This window comes from Leuresthes tenuis, unplaced genomic scaffold (assembly GCF_036924035.1).
Source record: "Leuresthes tenuis unplaced genomic scaffold, fLeuTen1.0.hap1 SCAF_175, whole genome shotgun sequence".
Classification (NCBI taxonomy): domain Eukaryota; kingdom Metazoa; phylum Chordata; class Actinopteri; order Atheriniformes; family Atherinopsidae; genus Leuresthes; species Leuresthes tenuis.
The window spans coordinates 1-23,937 of record NW_027325529.1 but is presented as its reverse complement, the minus strand read 5'-3'; the positions used below and the strand labels follow the sequence as shown (position 1 = coordinate 23,937).

The 23,937-nt window shown below is 41.9% G+C and overlaps 3 non-coding genes across 3 annotated transcripts; 1 reads left to right on the top strand and 2 right to left on the bottom strand.

Annotated features, from left to right (window-relative positions):
• Positions 1–10,259: 10,259 nt before the first annotated feature.
• On the top strand, positions 10,260–10,373 carry LOC140287899 (U5 spliceosomal RNA). The gene has a single exon (XR_011911846.1). It is a non-coding gene; the product is annotated as a U5 spliceosomal RNA (small nuclear RNA).
• Positions 10,374–13,437: 3,064 nt separating this feature from the next.
• On the bottom strand, positions 13,438–13,621 carry LOC140287904 (U2 spliceosomal RNA). The gene has a single exon (XR_011911851.1). It is a non-coding gene; the product is annotated as a U2 spliceosomal RNA (small nuclear RNA).
• A 308-nt stretch (positions 13,622–13,929) lies between these two features.
• On the bottom strand, positions 13,930–14,043 carry LOC140287896 (U5 spliceosomal RNA). The gene has a single exon (XR_011911844.1). It is a non-coding gene; the product is annotated as a U5 spliceosomal RNA (small nuclear RNA).
• Positions 14,044–23,937: the final 9,894 nt, after the last annotated feature.

The following is a 23,937-nucleotide window of genomic DNA, read 5'->3' as shown; positions in this document are numbered from 1 at the left end:
GAGCAGAGCTGTTCGACTGCAAGTAGGTGTGAATGTCAGATCATAATTTGCAAAAAGCTGATGAGAAAGGGTGAGAATGCCCGACTATACATCATCAAATGCGGGAGCGGAGTTGTTCGGCTGTGAGTAGGTGTGAATCTCCGACCATAATTGCTGAAAAATGTGTTAGAAAAGGTAAAAATGCCGGTCCATACATCATCAAATGCGAGAGAGGTTGTGTTCGGCTGCAAGTAGGTGTGAATGTCCAGCCATAATTACTCACAAACGGGTAAGAAAAGGTAGTAGCCAGACCATATATGATCAAAACAGGGAGCGGAGGTGGTTCAGCTGCAAGAAGGTTTGAATGTCAAACTAAAGTTCAAATATATTAACAAAAGTGGGAGGAGAGGTCTTCGGATGAGAGTGGTTGAAAATTTCCAACCATAATGTATAAAATGCGGTGAAAAAAAAGGTGTGATAGAACACTAAAAGGTGGAGCGGAAGTGTTCGGCTGCAAGAAGGTGTGAATGTCCGACTATATTTGGTGAAAAGCAGGTGAAGCAAGGTCTGAATGCCCAACCTTACATCATCAAAAGCAAGATCAGAGTTGTTTGGCTGCAAGAAGGCCATAGTTTGCCAAAAGCGGGTAAGGTGCGAATGTCCGACTAAATATCAACAAAATTTGGGGCGGAGGTCTTCGGATGCAAGTGGGTGTGAATATCCCACCATACAAGTATGGTGGAGAGGAAGCTGTGAATAGCCGACCATAGTTTGGAAAAAGCGGGTAAGAAAAGGTTGGAATGCCCGAACATACACCATCAAAAGAGGGAGCGGAGGTGTTCCGCTGTACGAAGGTGTGAATGTCCGACCATACTTGGTAAAAAGCGGGTAAGAAAAGGTTAAAATTCCCGACTGTACACAATCAATAGCGGGAGCGGATGTGTTCGGTTACAAGAAGGTGTGACAGTCCGACCATGGTTTGTAAAAAGCGGGTAAGAAAAGGTGCGAATGTCCGACAATGTATGATCAAAAGAGAGAGCGGAGTTTTTGGATACACGAAGGTTTGAATGTTGTACCATAGTTTGTAAATAGCGGGTAAGAAAAGGTTCGAATGCCCGACTATACACCATAAAAAGCGGGAGTGGAGGTGTTCCGCTGTAAGACGGTGTGAATGTCCGACCATAGTTGGTAAAAAGCGGGTAAGAAAAGGTTAAAATACCCGACTGTACACAATCAAAAGCGGGAGCGGAGTTGTTCGGCTACAAGAAGGTGTGAAAGTCCGACCATGGTTTGTAAAAAGCAGTTAAGAAAAGGTTCGAATATCCAAACCAAACATAATCAAAAGCGGTAGCAGAGCAGTTCGACTGCAAGTAGGTGTGAATGTCCAGCCATAATTACTCACAAACGGGGGAAGAAAAGGTAGTATTGCCAGACCATACATGATCAAAACAGGGAGCGGAGGTTCAGCTGCAAGGTGTGAATGTGTGAACTATAGTTTGTAAAAAGCGGGTAAGACAAGGTGCGAATGCCCAACAATGTATGATCAAAAGAGAGAGCGGAGGTGTTCGGCTGCAAGGTCTGAATGTCCAACCATAATTTGTAAAAACCGGGTAAGAAAAGGCTCGAAAGCCCGACTATACATCATCAAAAGCGGGAGCGGAGGTGTTCAGCTGCAAGAAGGTGTGAATGTTCGACTAAAGTTTGTAAAAAGCTGGTAAGACAAGGAGCGATGTCCCGACATTGTATGATCAAAAGCGGGAGCGGAGGTGTCCAGCTGTGAGTAGGTGTGATTGTCCGACCATAATTGCTGAAAAATGTGTTAGAAAAGGTAAGAATACTGGACCATACATCATCAAAAGCGGGAGAGGTGGTGTTCGGCTGCAAGAAGGTGTGAAAGTCCGACAATGGTTTGTAAAAAGCGGGTAATAAAAGGTTCGAATGCCCGAATATACATCATCAAAATTGGAAGCGGAGGTGTTCGGATGCAAGAAGGTGTGAACGTCCAACCAAAGTTTGTAAAAAGCAGTGAAAAGCGAGAAAAAGCATTTCGTGAGTTCCGCATGATTTGGGATTTTGCTTATAAAATGCATTACTTCACTCAAACTATGTTAAAACTGATTTGTCCTTCATATTTACCATGTCTAGAAATATTTAAACAAAAAAACAACGTTGTACTTTGCAGTAAAAGAAAGAGCAAATCTAAAGTTTCAGGAATCCGAGTATAAGCCTGCTTTCATGAGTTCTGCACGATTTCGGATTTTGCTATAAAATGAATTGCTTTGCTCAAACCAAGTTAAAACTGCTTTGTCCTTCCATATTCATCAATGTCTAGATCGACTTCAACAAAGAAAAACATTGGACTTTGCAGTAGAAGAAGTTGAAATCCATCTACACATTGATAAATATGAAGGAAAAAGCAGTTCCCACTTGCCCATAAGAAAATAAGCTTATTCTCGGATTCCTGATCCTTCAGTGTTGCTCTTTCTTCTACTGCAAAATACAATGTTGTTCTTTGTTGAAGTCGATCTAGACATTGATAAATATGAAGGAAAAAGCAGTTTTAACTTGGTTTGAGTGAATGAATTCATTTTATACATAAAATCCGAAATCGTGCAGAACTCATGAAAATAAGCTTATTCTCGGATTCCTAAAACTTTTGATTGGCTCTTTCTTTTACTGCAAAGTACAACGTTGTTTTTTTGTTTAAATCTTTCGAGACATTGATAAATATGAAGGTAAAAGCCGTTTTAACATAGTTTGAGTGAAGGAATTGATTTTATAGATAAAATCCCAAATCATGCAGAACTCCTCAAAAGGGGCGTATGGCTTAATCACAAGTGTGGTTCTTTCTCATTCAGGGTAGTATGAGGAAGTTTATGCTTGAAATATATGTAGAAATGGGTACATATGAAGGACAAAGCAGTGTTAACTTAGTTTGAGTGAAGGAATTCATTTTATACATAAAATCCCAAATCATGCAGAACGTATGAAAAGAAGCTTATTCTCGGATTCCTGATCCTTCAGTTTTGCTCTTTCTTCTACTGCAAAATACAATGTTGTTCTTTGTTGAAGTCGATCTAGACATTGATAAATATGAAGGAAAAAGCAGTTTTAACTTGGTTTGAGTGAATGAATTCATTTTATACATAAAATCCGAAATCGTGCAGAACTCATGAAAATAAGCTTATTCTCGGATTCCTAAAACTTTTGATTTGCTCTTTCTTTTATTGCAAAGTACAACGTCGCTCCCGCATTTGATCATAAATTGTCAGGCATTCGCACCTTGTCTTACCCACTTTTTACAAACTTTAGTCGAACAGTCACACCTTTTTGCAGCCGAACACCACCTCTACCGCTTTTGATGATGTATGGCCCAGCATTCTTACCTTTTCTAACACATTCTTCAGCAATTATGGTCGGACATTCACACCTACTCAGAGCCGAACACCTCCGCTCCCGCATTTGATGGTCTATAGTCGGGCATTCTACAGCGGAAAAGACTCATTCTTATGTTTGGTTAGATATTCGAACCTTTTCTTAACTGCTTTTTACAAACTTTGGTCGGACGTTCACAATATCTTGCAGCCGAACACCTCCGCTTCCGCTTTTGATGGTGTATATTCGGGCATACGAACCTTTTCTTACCCGCTTTTTACAAACCAAGGTCGGACTTTCACACCTTCTCTTAGCTGAACAACTCCGCTCCCTCTTTTGATTGTGTACAGTCGGGTAATTTAACCTTTTCTTACCCGCTTTTTACTATCTATGGTCGGACATTCACACCGTCTTAGCGAGATCAGAGGTGTTTGGCTGCAAGAAGGCCATAGTTTGCCAAAAGCGGGTAAGGTGCGAATGACCGACTAAATATCAACAAAAGTGGGGGCGGAGGTCTTCGGATGCAAGTGGGTGTGAATATCCCACCATACAAGTATGGTGGAGAGGAAGCTGTGAATGGCCGACCATAGTAAAAGGCGGGTGAGAGAAGGTGCGAATGTCAAACCATACATAATCAAAACAGGGAGCGGAGGTGTTCTGCTGTAAGAAGGTGTGAATGTCCGACTATATTTGGTGAAAAGCAGGTGAAGCAAGGTCTGAATGCCCAACCTTACATCATCAAAAGCGAGATCAGAGGTGTTTGGCTGCAAGAAGGCCATAGTTTGCCAAAAGCGGGTAAGGTGCGAATGTCCGACTAAATATCAACAAAAGTGGGGGCGGAGGTCTTCGGATGGAAGTGGTTGTGAATATCCCACCATACAAGTATGGTGGAGAGGAAGCTGTGAATGGCCGACCATAGTAAAAGGCGGGTGAGAGAAGGTGCGAATGTCAAACCATACATAATCAAAACAGGGAGCGGAGGTGTTCTGCTGTAAGAAGGTGTGAATGTCCAACCATAGTTGGTAAAAAGCGGGTAAGAAAAGGTTAAAATACCCGACTGTACACAATCAATAGCGGGAGCTGAGTTGTTCGGCTACTAAAAGGTGTGAAAGTCCGACCATGGTTTGTAAAAAGCGGGTAAGAAAAGGTGCGAATGCCCGACAATGTATGATCAAAAGAGGGAGTGGAGGTTTTCGGCTGCAAGAAGGTCTGAATGTCCAACCATAATTTGTAAAAACCGGGGAAGAAAAGGCTCGAAAGCCCGACTATACACCATCAAAAGTGGGAGCGGAGGTGTTCAGCTGCAAGACGGTCTGAATGTCCATCAATAATTGCTAGAAAACATGGAAGAGAATTTTCGAATATCAAACCGCACATGATCATAAGCGGGAGAGGAGGTGTTCAAATGCAAGAAGGTGTGAATGTCCACCCATAATTACTGCAAAATGGGTAAGAAAAGGTACGAATGCCCAACCATACATGATCCTAACAGGGAGCGGAGGTGTTTGGCTGCGACAAGGTGTGTATGTCCACCCATAATTAATGAAAAGCGGGCAACAAGTAGGTTTGAATACCCATCATCAAAAGCAGGAGTGGACGTGTTCGGCTACAAGAAGGTTTGAATGTCTGAGCATAGTTTGTAAAAAGCGGGTAAGAAAAGGTTCGAATGCCCGAACATACACCATCAAAGGAGGGAGCGGAGGTGTTCCGCTGTAAGAAGGTGTGAATGTCCAACCATAATTGGCAAAAAGCAGGTAAGAAAAGGTTAAAATACCCTATTGTACACAATCAATAGCGGGAGCAGAGTTGTTCCGCTACTAAAAGGTGTGAAAGTCCAACCATGAATTGTAAAAAGCGGGTAAGAAAAGGTGCGAATGCCCGACAATGTATGATCAAAAGAGGGAGCGGAGGTTTTCGGCTGAAAGAAGGTCTGAATGTCCATCCATAATTTGTAAAAATCGGGGAAGAAAAGGCTCGAAAGCCCGACTATACACCATCAACAGCTGGAGCGGAGGTGTTCAGCTGCAAGAAGGTCTGAATGTCCATCAATAATTGCTAGAAAACATGAAAGAAAATTTTCGAATATCAAACCGCACATCATCATAAGTGGGAGAGGAGGTGTTCAGCTGCAAGAAGGTGTGAATGTCCGACCATAGTTTGTAAAAAATGGGTAAGAAAAGGTGCGAATGCTCAACCATACATCATCAAAAGCAGGAGTGGATGTGTTCGGCTAAAAGAAGGTTTGAATGTCCGACCATAGTTCGTAAAATGCGGGTAAGAAAAGGTTCGAATGCCCGAACATACACCATCAAAAGAGGGAGCGGAGGTGTTCCGCTGTAAGACGGTGTGAATGTCCAACAATAGTTGGTAAAAAGCGGGTAAGAAAAGGTGAAAATACCCGACTGTACACAATCAATAGCGGGAGCGGAGTTGTTCGGCTACAAGAAGGTGTGAAAGTCCGACCATGGTTTGTAAAAAGCGGGTAAGAAAAGGTTCGAATGCCCGAATATATACCATCAAAAGCGGAAGCGGAGGTGTTCGGCTGCAAGAAGGTGTGAACGTCCGACCAAAGTTTGTAAAAAGCAGTGAAGAAAAGTTTCGAATATCCAACCAAACACAATCAAAAGCGGGAGCAGAGCTGTTCGACTGCAAGTAGGTGTGAATGTCAGATCATAATTTGCAAAAAGCTGATGAGAAAGGGTGAGAATGCCCGACTATACACCATCAAATGCGGGAGCGGAAGTGTTCGGCTGTGAGTAGGTGTGAATGTCAAACCATAATTGCTGAAAAATGTTTTAGAAAAGACTAGAATGCCGGACCATACATCATCAAAAGCGGGAAAAGTGGTGTTCGGCTGCAAGTAGGTGTGAATGTCCAGCCATAATTACACAACCTCTCTCGCTTTTGATGATGTATGGACCGGCATTTTTACCTTTTCTAACACATTTTTCAGCAATTATGGTCGGAGATTCACACCTACTCACAGCCGAACAACTCCGCTCCAGCTTTTGATGATGTATAGTCGGGCATTCTCACCCTTTCTCATCAGCTTTTTGCAAATTATGATCTGACATTCACACCTACTTGCAGTCGAACAGCTCTGCTCCCGCTTTTGATTATGTTTGGTTGGATATTCGAACCTTTTCTTAACTGCTTTTTACAAACTTTGGTTGGACGTTCACACCTTCTTGTAGCCGAACACATGCACTCCTGCTTTTGATGATGTATGGTTGGGCATTCGCACCTTTTTTTTACCCATTTTTCAGGTATTATGGGTGGACATTCACACCTTCTTGCAATTGAACACCTCCTCTCCCACTTATGATCATGTGTGGTTTGATTTTCGAAAATTTTCTTTCATGTTTTCTAGCAATTATTGATGGACATTTAGACCTTCTTGCAGCTGAACACCACCTCTCCCGATTTTGATGATGTATGGACCGGCATTTTTACCTTTTCTAACACATTTTTCAGCAATTATGGTTGGAGATTCACACCTACTCACAGCAGAATAACTTCGCTACCGCATTTGATGGTGTATAGTCGGGCATTCTCACCCTTTCTCATCAGCTTTTTGCAAATTATGATCTGACATTCACACCTACTTCCAGTCGAACAGCTCTGCTCCCGCTTTTGATTATGTTTGGTTAGATATTCGAACCTTTTCTTAACTGATTTTTACAAACTTTGGTCGGACGTTCACAATATCTTGCAGCCGAACACCTCCGCTTCCGCTTTTGATGGTGTATATTCGGGCATACGAACCTTTTCTTACCCGCTTTTTACAAACCAAACCAAGGTCGGACCTCCGCTCCCTCTTTTGATGATGTATGGTTAGGCATTCGCACCTTTTCTTACCCATTTTTCAGTAATTATGGGTAGACATTCACACCTTCTTGCAGCTGAACACCTCCTCTCCCGCTTATGATCATGTGCAGTTTGATATTCGAAAATTTTCTTTCATGTTTTCTAGCAATTATTGATGGACATTCAGACCGTCTTGCAGCTGAACACCTCCGCTCCCACTTTTGATGGTGTATAGTCGGGCTTTCGAGCCTTTTCTTCCCCGTTTTTTACAAATTATGGTTGGACATTCAGACCTTCTTGCAGCCGAAAACCTCCACTCCCTCTTTTGATCATACATTGTCGGGCATTCGCACCTTTTCTTACCCGCTTTTTACAAACCATGGTCGGACTTTCACACCTTTTAGTAGCCGAACAACTCCGCTCCCGCTATTGATTGTGTACAGTTGGGTATTTTAACCTTTTCTTACCCGCTTTTTACCAACTATGGTTGGACATTCACACCTTCTTACAGCAGAACACCTCCGCTCCCTGTTTTGATTATGTATGGTTTGACATTCGCACCTTCTCTCACCCGCCTTTTACTATGGTCGGCCATTCACAATTTCCTCTCCACCATACTTGTATGGTGGGATATTCACACCCACTTGCATCCGAAGACCTCCGCCCCCACTTTTGTTGATATTTAGTCGGTCATTCGCACCTTACCCGCTTTTGGCAAACTATGGCCTTCTTGCAGCCAAACACCTCTGATCTCGCTTTTGATGATGTAAGGTTGGGCATTCAGACCTTGCTTCACCTGCTTTTCACCAAATATAGTCGGACATTCACACCTTCTTGCAGCCAAACGCTTACGCTTTTAGTGTTCTATGAGGCATTCACATATTTTTTTTCACCGTATTTTATAGATTATGGTTGGAAATTCTCACCCACTCTCATCCGAAGACCTCTCCTCCCGCTTTTGTTAATATATAGTCGGGCATTCGAACCTTTTCTTACCCGCTTTTTACAAATTATGGTCGAACATTCACTCCTGAATACTTCCGCTCCACCTTTTAGGTATGTATGGTTGGCATTTGCACCTCTTTTTATACTGATTGCTGAAGATTAAGTTGTTCTTTCTCAAACTACAAATTTTTTTTAATTGTTGAAACTTGATTTGAAGTGGATAAATAAGGAGGACAAACAGTTTTAAGTCAGGCTGATAGAAGGAATTAATTTTATAGCAAAATCTGTATTTCGTCATATGTCGAGAGATGCTTATTGCTGAAGAAGTTCTTTCTCATTCTACAAAGTACAACGTTGTTTATCGTTGAAACTTGATTAGACATGAATAAATATGAAGGACAAAGCAGTCTTAACTTGGTTTGAGTTAATGAATTCGTTTTATAGGAGAAATTCGTGCATAACTCATAAAATAGAGCTTATTTTCGGATTCCTGAAGAATGAGTCTGGTTCTTTCTCATAATACAAAGTTTGTTGTTTATTGTTGAAACTTCATCAGAAGTGAAGAAATAAATGAATGCCTATCAACAAATGTGGGATCTAAACTCTAGTGCTTCCTCTAAAATAATTTCCTTTCTCAATTTAGAAATGTGTGTGTGTAAGTCACAACACCCGTGACACCAAAACGGCTTTCTTTTCTCTACACTCTGCACTATGAGCACACACACCAAATCAGAAAGGCTTTTTTCTCTCTTTTCTACATTATGGACTGTGGGGACACAAAACCGCTCTCTCTCTTTTTTTTTTTTTATCGTGTGCCAGGGCGTTGTCTCACGTATTAGATTATGCTTAAGATACGAATGGGTTTATCAGTCACATCAGAATCCATACATACTGATCCTCCCGTAATAAAATGGTCGGATCTTATCAAACACACTTTGTTTCTTGTGACAATCAAGTCAGCGAAACAGCGTATACACGTCAAGACACTGAATCAAGTTTGCCACAAGAACTCATAAGTTTGGCAGTATTGCTCTGCCGTCAGCAATCCATACACCCATTTTATTTTCGTGAGACATGTGCAAGCACCTGTTCATCTACTGTTCTATCACTATGAATTAGTGATCTATTATCAATAAGGATACTTCTACAACTACTATCAAAGTATGTTCAGACTTCTTATGTTGTCAGTTGCTATATATGAATAAGTGGGTAGCTACTGACAAGCATTAAGCATGTCACACAGCCCAAACATATAACATTTCAGGACATACCACACAGTTAACAACCACAGTGAAGCGTGTCAAAGCCCAAACATGTAACATTCAACAGGACACTTACACAACACATTCAAATCAAACAGTCAGACAACATACAAGAACATATACCCCAGCCGGCATTGCTCCCTGCCTATTTTCGTACAGCACACTATGTGTGCGCACACCTTTATTCACAAACTCTTCAACTTATACTCTTTTACCGAAGCTGCTACAGCTCGATTGGCCGAATACCCTTTGATCCTATTTCGGTGAATTTGACATCTGCCTTACATATAACAGATTAGCGGTTTAGCAGTTTTAATTTAGTTTGAGTGAAGGAATTCATTTTATAGCAAAATCCGAAATCGTGAAGAACTCATGAAAGTAAGCTTATTCTCGGATTCCTGAAACTTTAGATTTGCTCTTTCTTTTACTGCAAAGTACAACGTTGTTTTTTTTGTTTAAATCTTTCTAGACATGGTAAATATTAAGGACAAAGCAGTTTTCACATAGTTTGAGTGAAGGAATTCATTTTATAGATAAAATCCCAAGAGTCTGCTGAGAAAAGAGTGTGAATGCGAAGTAGACTTTAACACGGCTATGGGAGCGAGCCGAGTGTGGGCTAACCGGGAGAATTGCTTGAAAGAAACGCGACACCGAATGAGCGATCAGAACAAAGCCTCAATACGGGATTCTCGTGGTGTTTTTGTTGCTGCCTTGTCTTTTGCACAGAGTAAAAGACAAGGCAGCCATCAAATAGGGCCCGATTGTTCCTAGTTGGTCAGCCGAGGAGCAAGGGGGGGGGGGGAGCAAGCGTCTCAACCAAGCAAAGCTCACCATGGGGAAGGTGGCTATGCCAACTAGCCTGATGCCCTGCTCCCGCAGTGACGGATAATCGTACTCTGGTTTCTCTTCATAACGTACAAGTCTTTCGCCTTTTACTAAAGATTTCTGTGGAGAGCAGCACTAATGAGTTGTTTCTATTTTTGGCAGGCTTTACCTTTGCGGGTGAAGCCCTTTCTGTCTGTGCAAAAGAAATCTTCTTACTGTGCAGAGTGACTTCTCTGAGTAGAGTCGCCTTACTTGTTGCGACTGTGCCGATGTTCGAAGCTGGAGTGCAAAGTTGTTGCTTGAATGGTGCTTGCTGGAGCGTGCGGGAGTGCAAAGTTATACCATTTAAAAGGGCTGAAGAGTGCTCAGTGCAGCGGGTGGGCGACACTCTGGCCACCTTGAAAACCGAGGTTACATCCACTACCAGGGGCAGCCCAAGTTCTGCCGCAAGTGTGGTGAGCATGGGCACCTGGTTGAGGCTTGTACCAAGGTGTTATGTGGGAAGAGCAGAGAAATTGGGCAAACTTTTGGAGAGTGTCCAAATGGCAGGAAATGTAATCTCTGTGGAGAATGAAATCACCTCTTCAGAGATTGCCCTAAATCTTTTGCCAACAAATTAAAGACGGTAAAGCCACAGTCAAGCCAACAAAGAGAAGGACCAAAGGTGGCAGTTGGTGAACAAAGTGAAGAGGTTGACCCAATAAATTCAAACTTCCCGCCAAAAGCTTGGATTGGAAGTGAGGAGCAAAAAGGGGAGGGGTCTGTAGAGGCCTCACCACTCAGTGTTGAAGTCTGTGAGAATTCACAGGCAGAGGGTGGAGCTACGCTAAATGAGGAGGAAGAGCAGACAGGTGAGTCTAGTGAAGATACTCACCTCCCCGAAGGTCAACAGCCGAAGAGGACGGCATCTGAGCCTCTGATTCCCCAGTGGTATCAGAGAAGAGGGGAAGGGTTAGGTCCCTTTCAGACAGTTCTTCAGTGGAAGAACCTAGAGTCTTCCCCTCCGACTCACCAAATGAGGTCTCCGTTTTAACTTCAGCTCTGCAATCAACCCCCAGGGACTCAAAGTTAAATGCAACATTGCGTCAGAGGCCAACACCGAGAGTCCGAAAAGGAAATATAGATCACCCTACTCACTTTTCACCTAAAGAAATGAAGGAAGAGCTAGTTTCCCAAGAAATAACCTGTGTGTAATTTGTTTTGATAACTTAGAAAAACGAAAATGACATACCTACTTTCCTTTATGCTTTTAATGGTTCTCACCTTCTCAACACTAAATGTGAGAAGTGTGAAATCAAAGACAAGAGCCCAGAGTATTTTATCCTTCTTAGACTCCATAAAATCAGATGTGTTTTTAATACAAGAATGTGGACTACCTTTTTTAAAAAACCATAGACAATGGGAGGAAATGTGGCCCCATTTATCGATATGGAGTGGCTCAAATCAAAATAAAAATGATGGTGTGGCCATTCTAATTAAAAATCCGCATGTTATGGTGAAAGGTAGCACAGTGGTGAGAGACGGACGGGCACTTTTAGCACACTTGAATTTTATGGGGCAAGACTTTAACCTCTTAAATATTTATGGTTTCAATGGAAAAAATGAAAGGTATGACCTTTTAGAAGATATACAGCTTTACATGCTAGGGCAAGTACCTTTAGTTGTAGGAGGGGATTTTAACTGTATCTTGAGCAGGAAAGATAGAAAAAGAGCAGGGGTAGATTTTAAAGTGGATAAGACTTCGATTTTACTTCAGGGCATATGCAGGGATTTTAAGCTTACTGACTGTTTTAAAACCATGCATCCCAGAGAGGAGGGCTTCACCTGGTTTAGTCATGATGGCACCAGAGCCTCTCGCATTGATTATTTCTTTACTAGAGATTGCCCACCCTCTGATGTTAGATTAACCCCTGTTTTCTTTTCAGACCACCTTATGCTCTCCTGCACCCTTTCACCCCCTTCTGGTGTGACGGTAGGAAGTGGTCTGTGGAAACTCAACTGTTCCCTGTTGGAGGATGAAATCATAGTCAGTCAGTACAGGGAATGTTATAAAGAGTGGCAGACCCTTCAAGACCTCTACGAAACACATGCACAATGGTGGGAAATGGTGAAGGAAACGACCCAGACTTTTTTTAAACAGCAAGGTAAACGTAAAAAAAGGAAAGAGAATAGATGTATGATGGGACTACATAAACGCTTACAGCGCTACTTTAAACTAAATCAGTGTGGCATAGACTTTAAAGAAGAAATCAAAGATGTCAAAAAGGAAATGTCAGTTTCAGCAGAAATAAAGAGTAAAGGAATTTTTGTAAGAAGCAGGGAGCAGGAAATTGAGGAAGGTGAAAAAGAAAGAAAGTTATAAATAAAAAGGAGTGTATTCAAAATCTAAAAAGAGAAGATGGGTTTTTAACAAAATCCACACAAGAGATGATTGAAACTGTACATACCTTTTATAGTAACATGTACAAAGAGAAACCAGTGCACTTGGAAACATCGGCAGAAATCTTAAAATTCGTTGACAAAACCGTAAAAGAGAATGCACACTTGACACAGAATTTTACTGCTTTAGAGTTAAAAAAATGCCTAACAGGTTTTAAGAGAAGTCGAGCTCCGGGTTTAAACGGGCTTCCTGCAGAATTCTATCTGACCTATTGGGACCTTTTATCATCAGACATTTTAGATGTTTTTAAAGATTTTGAAAAACTCGACCGACTGCCTGACAGTTTTAGAGTGGGAATAGTGACTCTACTTTATAAAAAAAATGATAAGACTGACCTAAAGAATTGGAGGCCCATCACACTTTTAAACTTTGACTGTAAACTTTTTAGCAAGGTTTTAGCGACACGGATGTCCTCTGTTTTAGAGGAGGTAATTCACCCAGACCAAGCTTAAATTTAGACTTTGAAAAAGCATTTGATCGGGTCTCGCATCAATATCTCTTTCAGGTGTTGCAGCCATCGAAAAGGGCCCGATTGTTCCTCTGTTTACTCTGTGCTGTGCAAAAGACAAGGCAGCCACAAACACCACGGGAACACCGTATTGAGGCTTTGTTCTGACCACTCATTCGGTGTCGCGTTTCTTTCAAGCAATTCTCCCGGTTAGCCCGCACTCGGCTCGCTCCCAGAGCCGTGTTAAAGTCCACTTCGCATTCACTCTCTTTTCTCAGCAGATTAAAAGAAAGTTTCATCTTGGGCTCCCTGAAACTTCCATCCTGCACCGCTGTTTGCTTTTTCACAAGAGCAGAGGAGAGCGCACCGTTCCCAGCGGCACTGCAGTACTGGGTCGAGGCTTGGAGTGAACGGAGCAAGCTTCTTTTTCAACTCCTATTCTTAAAAATCCATTTAATATGTTGTCCTCGTATAGAGGACATATTAAACTGATAAGAACAGATACTACACTTGATCTTAGCCAAAAGGCCGAGAAGCGATAACTGTCCACTGTTTCAGGTCCGAGGGCCCTTGCTGGCACAATGCGCACTTGTAGCAATGTTCTTTTTATGGCCATAGGTGGCCAGAGTGTCACGTTGCACCTCCGCCCACCCGCTGCACTGAGCACTCTTCAGCCCTTTTAAATGGTATAACTTTGCACTCCCGCATGCTCCAGCAAGCACCATTCAATCAACAACTTTGCACTCCAGCTTCGAACATCGGCACAGTCGCAACAAGTAAGGCGACTCTACTCAGAGAAGTCACTCTGCAAAGTAGCAAGATTTCTTTTGCACAGACAGAAAGGGCTTCACCCGCAAAGGTAAAGCCTGCCAATAATAGAAACAACTCATTAGTGCTGCTCTCCACGGAAGTCTTTAGTAAAAGGCGAAAGACTTGTATGTTATGAAGAGAAACCAGAGTACGATTATCCGTCACTGCGGGAGCAGGGCATCAGGCTAGTTGGTATAGCCACCTTCCCCATGGTGAGCTTTGCTTGGTTGAGACGCTTGCCCCCCCCCCCCTTGCTCCTCGGCTGACCAAGTAGGAACAATCGGGCCCTATTCGATGGCTGCCTTGTCTTTTACTCTATGCAAAAGACAAGGCAGCAACAAAAACACCACGAGAATCCCGTATTGAGGCTTTGTTCTGACCGCTCATTCGGTGTCGCGTTTCTTTCAAGCAATTCTCCCGGTTAGCCCACACTCGGCTCGCTCCCATAGCCGTGTTAAAGTCTACTTCGCATTCACTCTCTTTTCTCAGCAGACTCTTGGGATTTTATCTATAAAATGAATTCCTTCACTCAAACTATGTGAAAACTGCTTTGCCCTTAATATTTACCATGTCTAGAAAGATTTAAACAAAAAAAACAACGTTGTACTTTGCAGTAAAAGAAAGAGCAAATCTAAAGTTTCAGGAATCCGAGAATAAGCTTACTTTCATGAGTTCTTCACGATTTCGGATTTTGCTATAAAATGAATTCCTTCACTCAAACTAAATTAAAACTGCTAAACCGCTAATCTGTTATATGTAAGGCAGATGTCAAATTCACCGAAATAGGATCAAAGGGTATTCGGCCAATCGAGCTGTAGCAGCTTCGGTAAAAGAGTATAAGTTGAAGAGTTTGTGAATAAAGGTGTGCGCACACATAGTGTGCTGTACGAAAATAGGCAGGGAGCAATGCCGGCTGGGGTATATGTTCTTGTATGTTGTCTGCCTGTTTGATTTGAATGTGTTGTGTAAGTGTCCTGTTGAATGTTACATGTTTGGGCTTTGACACGCTTCACTGTGGTTGTTAACTGTGTGGTGTGTCCTGAAATGTTATATGTTTGGGCTGTGTGACATGCTTAATGCTTGTCAGTAGCTACCCACTTATTCATATATAGCAACTGACAACATAAGAAGTCCGGACATACTTTGATAGTAGTTGTAGAAGTATCCTTATTGATAATAGATCACTAATTCATAGTGATAGAACAGTAGATGATGTCTCACGAAAATAAAATGGGTGTATGATTGCTGACGGCAGAGCAATACTGCCAAACTTATGAGTTCTTGTGGCAAACTTGATTCAGTGTCTTGACGTGTATACGCTGTTTCGCTGACTTGATTGTCACAAGAAACAAAGTGTGTTTGATAAGATCCGACCATTTTATTACGGGAGGATCAGTATGTATGGATTCTGATGTGACTGATAAACCCATTCGTATCTTAAGCATAATCTAATACGTGAGACAACGCCCTGGCACACGATAAAAAAAAAAAAAGAGAGAGAGCGTTTTTGTGTCCCCACAGTCCATAATGTAGAAAAGAGAGAAAAAAGCCTTTCTGATTTGGTGTGTGTGCTCATAGTGCAGAGTGTAGAGAAAAGAAAGCCGTTTTGGTGTCACGGGTGTTGTGACTTACACACACACATTTCTAAATTGAGAAAGGAAATTATTTTAGAGGAAGCACTAGAGTTTAGATCCCACATTTGTTGATAGGCATTCATTTATTTCTTCACTTCTGATGAAGTTTCAACAATAAACAACAAACTTTGTATTATGAGAAAGAACCAGACTCATTCTTCAGGAATCCGAAAATAAGCTCTATTTTATGAGTTATGCACGAATTCGGATTCTCCTATAAAACGAATTCATTACCTCAAACCAAGTTAAGACTGCTTTGTGAGAAAGATGAGAAAGAACTTCTTCAGCAATAAGCATCTCTCGACATATGACGAAATACAGATTTTGCTATAAAATGAATTCCTTCTATCAGCCTGACTTAAAACTGTTTGTCCTCCTTATTTATCCACTTCAAATCAAGTTTCAACAATTAAAAAAAAATTGTAGTTTGAGAAAGAACAACTTAATCTTCAGCAATCAGTATAAAAAGAGGTGCAAATGCAAACCATACATACCTAAAAGGTGGAGCGGAAGTATTCAGCTGCAAGTAGGTGTGAATGTTCGACCATAATTTGTAAAAAGCGGGTAAGAAAAGGTTCGAATGCCCGACTATATATTAACAAAAGCGGGAGGAGAGGTCTTCGGATGAGAGTGGGTGAGAATTTCCAACCATAATCTATAAAATACGGTGAAAAAAAATATGTGAATGCCTCATAGAACACTAAAAGCGGAAGTGTTCGGCTGCAAGAAGGTGTGAATGTCCGACTATATTTGGTGAAAAGCAGGTGAAGCAAGGTCTGAATGCCCAACCTTACATCATCAAAAGCGAGATCAGAGGTGTTTGGCTGCAAGAAGGCCATAGTTTGCCAAAAGCGGGTAAGGTGCGAATGACCGACTAAATATCAACAAAAGTGGGGGCGGAGGTCTTCGGATGCAAGTGGGTGTGAATATCCCACCATACAAGTATGGTGGAGAGGAAGCTGTGAATGGCCGACCATAGTAAAAGGCGGGTGAGAGAAGGTGCGAAAGTCAAACCATACATAATCAAAACAGGGAGCGGAGGTGTTCTGCTGTAAGAAGGTGTGAATGTCCAACTATAGTTGGTAAAAAGCGGGTAAGAAAAGGTTAAAATACCCGACTGTACACAATCAATAGCGGGAGCGGAGTTGTTCGGCTACTAAAAAGTGTGAAAGTCCGACCATGGTTTGTAAAAAGCGGGTAAGAAAAGATGCGAATGCCCGACAATGTATGATCAAAAGAGGGAGTGGAGGTTTTCGGCTGCAAGAAGGTCTGAATGTCAAACCATAATTTGTAAAAACCGGGGAAGAAAAGGCTCGAAAGCCCGACTATACACCATCAAAAGCGGGAGCGGAGGTGTTCAGCTGCAAGACGGTCTGAATGTCCATCAATAATTGCTAGAAAACATGAAAGAAAATTTTCGAATATCAAACTGCACATGATCTTAAGCGGGAGAGGAGGTGTTCAGCTGCAAGAAGGTGTGAATGTCTACCCATAATTACTGAAAAATGGGTAAGAAAAGGTGCGAATGCCTAACCATAAATCATCAAAAGAGGGAGCGGAGGTGTTCCGCTGTAAGACGGTGTGAATGTCCGACCATAGATGGTAAAAAGCGGGTAAGAAAAGGTTAAATTACCCGACTGTACACAATCAAAAGAGGGAGCGGAGTTGGTCAGCTAAGAGAAGGTGTGAAAGTCCGACCTTGGTTTGTAAAAAGCGGGTAAGAAAAGGTTCGTATGCCCGAATATACACCATCAAAAGCGTAAGCGGAGGTGTTCGGCTGCAAGATATTGTGAACGTCCGACCAAAGTTTGTAAAAAGCAGTTAAGAAAAGGTTCGAATATCTAACCAAACATAATCAAAAGCGGGAGCAGAGCTGTTCGACTGGAAGTAGGTGTGAATGTCAGATCAAAATTTGCAAAAAGCTGATGAGAAAGGGTGAGAATGCCCGACTATACACCATCAAATGCGGTAGCGGAGTTGTTCGGCTGTGAGTAGGTGTGAATCTCCAAACATAATTGCTGAAAAATGTGTTAGAAAAGGTAAGAATGCCGGTCCATACATAATCAAAATCGGGAGAGGTGGTGTTCAGCTGCAAGAAGGTCTAAATGTCCATCAATAATTGCTAGAAAACATGAAAGAAAATTTTCGAAAATCAATCCACACATGATCATAAGTGAGAGAGAAGGTGTTCAGCTGCAAGAAGGTGTGAATGTCCACCCATAATACCTGAAAAATGGGTAAAAAAAAGGTGCGAATGCCCAACCATACATCATCAAAAGCAGGAGTGCATGTGTTCGGCTACAAGAAGGTGTGAACGTCCAACCAAAGTTTGTAAAAAGCAGTTAAGAAAAGGTTCGAATATCCAACCATACATAATCAAAAGCGGGAGCAGAGCTGTTCGACTGCAAGTAGGTGTGAATGTCAGATCATAATTTGCAAAAAGCTGATGAGATAGGGTGAGAATGCCCGACTATACACCATCAAATGCGGTAGCGGAGTTGTTCGGCTGTGAGTAGGTGTGAATCTCCAACCATAATTGCTGAAAAATGTGTTAGAAAAGGTAAAAGTGCCAGTCCATACATAATCAAAATCGGGAGAGGTGGTGTTCAGCTGCAAGAAGGTCTAAATGTCCATCAATAATTGCTAGAAAACATGAAAGAAAATTTTCGAAAATCAAACCACACATGATCATAAGTGGGAGAGGAGGTGTTCAGCTGCAAGAAGGTGTGAATGTCCACCCATAATACCTGAAAAATGGGTAAAAAAAAGGTGCGAATGCCCAACCATACATCATCAAAAGCAGGAGTGCATGTGTTCGGCTACAAGAAGGTGTGAACGTCCAACCAAAGTTTGTAGAAAGTAGTTAAGAAAAGGTTCGAATATCCAACCAAACATAATCAAAAGCGGGAGCAGAGCTGTTCGACTGCAAGTAGGTGTGAATGTCAGATCATAATTTGCAAAAAGCTGATGAGAAAGGGTGAGAATGCCCGACTATACACCATCAAATGCGGGAGCGGAGTTGTTCGGCTGTGAGTAGGTGTGAATCTCCGACCATAATTGCTGAAAAATGTGTTAGAAAAGGTAAGAATGCCGGTCCATACATCATCAAAAGCGAGAGAGGTTGTGTTCGGCTGCAAGTAGGTGTGAATGTCCAGCCATAATTACTCACAAACGGGTAAGAAAAGGTAGTATTGCCAGACCATATATGATCAAAACAGGGAGCGGAGGTGGTTCAGCTGCAAGAAGGTTTGAATGTCCGACTAAAGTTCAAATATATTAACAAAAGCGGGAGGAGAGGTCTTCGGATGAGAGTGGTTGAAAATTTCCAACCATAATGTATAAAATGCGGTGAAAAAAAGGTGTGACAGAACACTAAAAGGTGGAGCGGAAGTGTTCGGCTGCAAGAAGGTGTGAATGTCCGACTATATTTGGTGAAAAGCAGGTGAAGCAAGGTCTGAATGCCCAACCTTACATCATCAAAAGCAAGATCAGAGTTGTTTGGCTGCAAGAAGGCCATAGTTTGCCAAATGCGGGTAAGGTGCGAATGTCCGACTAAATATCAACAAAATTTGGGGCGGAGGTCTTCGGATGCAAGTGGGTGTGAATGTCCGACGATATTTGGTGAAAAGCAGGTGAAGCAAGGTCTGAATGCCCAACCTTACATCATCAAAAGCGAGATCAGAGGTGTTTGGCTGCAAGAAGGCCATAGTTTGCCAAAAGCGGGTAAGGTGCGAATGACCGACTAAATATCAACAAAAGTGGGGGCGGAAGTCTTCGGATGCAGGTGGGTGTGAATATCCCACCATACAAGTATGATGGAGAGGAAGCTGTGAATGGCCGACCATTGTAAAAGGCGGGTGAGAGAAGGTGCGAATGTCAAACCATACATAATCAAAACAGGGAGCGGAGGTGTTCTGCTGTAAGAAGGTGTGAATGTCCGACCATGGTTTGTAAAAAGCGGGTAAGAAAAGGTGCGAATGCCCGACAATGTATGATCAAAAGAGAGAGCGGAGGTGTTCGGCTGCAAGAAGGTCTGAATGTCCAACCATAATTTGTAAAAACCGGGGAAGAAAAGGCTCGAAAGCCCGACTATACACCATCAAAAGTGGGAGCGGAGGTGTTCAGCTGCAAGACGGTCTGAATGTCCATCAATAATTGCTAGAAAACATGAAAGAAAATTTTCGAATATCAAACTGCACATGATCATAAGTGGGAGAGGAGGTGTTCAGCTGCAAGAAGGTGTGAATGTCTACCCATAATTACTGAAAAAATGGGTAAGAAAAGGTGCGAATGCCTAACCATACATCATCAAAAGAGGGAGCGGAGGTGTTCCGCTGTAAGACGGTGTGAATGTCCGACCATAGATGGTAAAAAGCGGGTAAGAAAAGGTTAAATTACCCGACTGTACACAATCAAAAGAGGGAGCGGAGTTGTTCAGCTAAGAGAAGGTGTGAAAGTCCGACCTTGGTTTGTAAAAAGCGGGTAAGAAAAGGTTCGTATGCCCGAATATACACCATCAAAAGCGTAAGCGGAGGTGTTCGGCTGCAAGATATTGTGAACGTCCGACCAAAGTTTGTAAAAAGCAGTTAAGAAAAGGTTTGAATATCTAACCAAACATAAGAATGAGTCTTTTCCGCTTTAGAATGCCCGACTATAGACCATCAAATGCGGGAGCGGAGGTGTTCGGCTCTGAGTAGGTGTGAATGTCCGACCATAATTGCTGAAGAATGTGTTAGAAAAGGTAAGAATGCTGGACCATACATCATCAAAAGCGGTAGAGGTGGTGTTCGGCTGCAAAAAGGTGTGATTGTTCGACTAAAGTTTGTAAAAAGTGGGTAAGACAAGGTGCGAATGCCTGACAATGTATGATCAAAAGCGGGAGCGGAGGTGTTCAGCTGCAAGAAGGTCTACATGTCCATCAATAATTGCTAGAAAACATGAAAGAAACTTTTCGAAAATCAAACCGCACATGATCATAAGTGGGTTAGGAGGTGTTCAGCTGCAAGGTGTGAATGTCCACCCATAATTCCTGAAAAATGGGCAAAAAAAAGGTGTGAATGCCCAACCATACATCATCAAAAGCAGGAGTGGAAGTGTTCGGCTACAAGAAGGTGTGAACGTCCAACCAAAATATGTAAAAAGAAGTTAAGAAAAGGTTCGAATATCCAACCAAACATAATCAAAAGCGGGAGCAGAGCTGTTCGACTGCAAGTAGGTGTGAATGTCAGATCATAATTTGCAAAAAGCTGATGAGAAAGTGTGAGAATGCCCGACTATACATCATCAAATGCGGGAGCGGAGTTGTTCGGCTGTGAGTAGGTGTGAATCTCCGACCATAATTGCTGAAAAATGTGTTAGAAAAGGTAAAAATGCCGGTCCATACATCATCAAAATCGGGAGAGGTTGTGTTCGGCTGCAAGTAGGTGTGAATGTCCAGCCATAATTACTCACAGAAGAAAAGGTAGTATTGCCAGACCATATATGATCAAAACAGGGAGCGGAGGTGGTTCAGCTGCAAGAAGGTTTGAATGTCAAACTAAAGTTCAAATATATTAACAAAAGCGGGAGGAGAGGTCTTCGGATGAAAGTGGTTGAAAATTTCCAACCATAATGTATAAAATGCGGTGAAAAAAAAGGTGTGATAGAACACTAAAAGGTGGAGCGGAAGTGTTCGGCTGCAAGAAGGTGTGAATGTCCGACTATATTTGGTGAAAAGCAGGTGAAGCAAGGTCTGAATGCCCAACCTTACATCATCAAAAGCAAGATCAGAGTTGTTTGGCTGCAAGAAGGCCATAGTTTGCCAAATGCGGGTAAGGTGCGAATGTCCGACTAAATATCAACAAAATTTGGGGCGGAGGTTTTCGGATGCAAGTGGGTGTGAATATCCCACCATACAAGTATGGTGGAGAGGAAGCTGTGAATAGCCGACCATAGTTTGGAAAAAGCGGGTAAGAAAAGGTTTGAATGCCCGAACATACACCATCAAAAGAGGGAGCGGAGGTGTTCCGCTGTACGAAGGTGTGAATGTCCGACCATACTTGGTAAAAAGCGGGTAAGAAAAGGTTAAAATTCCCGACTGTACACAATCAATAGCGGGAGCGGATGTGTTCGGCTACAAGAAGGTGTGACAGTCCGACCATGGTTTGTAAAAAGCGGGTAAGAAAAGGTGCGAATGTCCGACAATGTATGACCAAAAGAGAGAGTTGAGGTTTTTGGATACACGAAGGTTTGAATGTCCTACCATAGTTTGTAAATAGCGGGTAAGAAAAGGTTTGAATGCCCGACTATACACCATAAAAAGCGGGAGCGGAGGTGTTCCGCTGTAAGACGGTGTGAATGTCCGACCATAGTTGGTAAAAAGCGGGTAAGAAAAGGTTAAAATACCCGACTGTACACAATCAATAGCGGGAGCGGAGTTGTTCGGCTACAAGAAGGTGTGAAAGTCCGACCATGGTTTGTAAAAAGCAGTTAAGAAAAGGTTCGAATATTCAACCAAACATAATATAAAGCGGGAGCAGAGCTGTTCGACTGCAAGTAGGTGTGAATGTCCAGCCATAATTACTCACAAACGGGGGAAGAAAAGGTAGTATTGCCAGACCATACATGATCAAAACAGGGAGCGGAGGTTCAGCTGCAAGGTGTGAATGTCTGACTATAGTTTGTAAAAAGCGGGTAAGACAAGGTGCGAATGCCCAACAATGTATGATCAAAAGAGAGAGCGGAGGTGTTCGGCTGCAAGGTCTGAATGTCCAACCATAATTTGTAAAAACCGGGTAAGAAAAGGCTCGAAAGCCCGACTATACATCATCAAAAGCGGGAGCGGAGGTGTTCAGCTGCAAGAAGGTGTGAATGTTCGACTAAAGTTTGTAAAAAGCTGGTAAGACAAGGAGCGATGTCCCGACATTGTATGATCAAAAGCGGGAGCGGAGGTGTCCAGCTGTGAGTAGGTGTGAATGTCCGACCATAATTGCTGAAAAATGTGTTAGAAAAGGTAAGAATACTGGACCATACATCATCAAAAGCGGGAGAGGTGGTGTTCGGCTGCAAGAAGGTGTGAAAGTCCAACAATGGTTTGTAAAAAGCTGGTAAAAAAAGGTTCGAATGCCCGAATATACATCATCAAAAGCGGAAGCGGAGGTGTTCGGATGCAAGAAGGTGTGAACGTCCGACCAAAGTTTGTAAAAAGCAGTGAAAAGCGAGAAAAAGCATTTCGTGAGTTCTGCATGATTTGGGATTTTGCTTATAAAATGCATTACTTCACTCAAACTATGTTAAAACTGATTTGTCCTTCATATTTACCATGTCTAGAAATATTTAAACAAAAAAACAACGTTGTACTTTGCAGTAAAAGAAAGAGCAAATCTTAAGTTTCAGGAATCCGAGTATAAGCCTGCTTTCATGAGTTCTGCACGATTTCGGATTTTGCTATAAAATGAATTGCTTTGCTCAAACCAAGTTAAAACTGCTTTGTCCTTCCATATTCATCAATGTCTAGATCGACTTCAACAAAGAAAAACATTGGACTTTGCAGTAGAAGAAGTTGAAATCCATCTACACATTGATAAATATGAAGGACAAAGCAGTTCCCACTTGCCCATAAGAAAATAAGCTTATTCTCGGATTCCTGATCCTTCAGTGTTGCTCTTTATTCTACTGCAAAATACAATGTTGTTCTTTGTTGAAGTCGATCTAGACATTGATAAATATGAAGGAAAAAGCAGTTTTAACTTGGTTTGAGTGAATTAATTCATTTTATACATAAAATCCGAAATGGTGCAGAACTCATGAAAATAAGCTTATTCTCGGATTCCTAAAACTTTTGATTGGCTCTTTCTTTTACTGCAAAGTACAACGTTGTTTTTTTGTTTAAATCTATCGAGACATTGTTAAATATGAAGGTAGAAGCCGTTTTAACATAGTTTGAGTGAAGGAATTGATTTTATAGATAAAATCCCAAATCATGCAGAACTCCTCAAAAGGGGCGTATGGCTTAATCACAAGTGTGGTTCTTTCTCATTCAGGGTAGTATGAGGAAGTTTATGCTTGAAATATATGTAGAAATGGGTACATATGAAGGACAAAGCAGTGTTAACTTAGTTTGAGTGAAGGAATTCATTTTAAACATAAAATCCCAAATCATGCAGAACGTATGAAAAGAAGCTTATTCTCGGATTCCTGATCCTTCAGTTTTGCTCTTTCTTCTACTGCAAAATACAATGTTGTTCTTTGTTGAAGTCGATCTAGACATTGGTAAATATGAAGGAAAAAGCAGTTTTAACTTGGTTTGGGTGAATGAATTCATTTTATACATAAAATCCGAAATCGTGCAGAACTCATGAAAATAAGCTTATTCTCGGATTCCTAAAACTTTTGATTTGCTCTTTCTTTTATTGCAAAGTACAACGTTGTTTT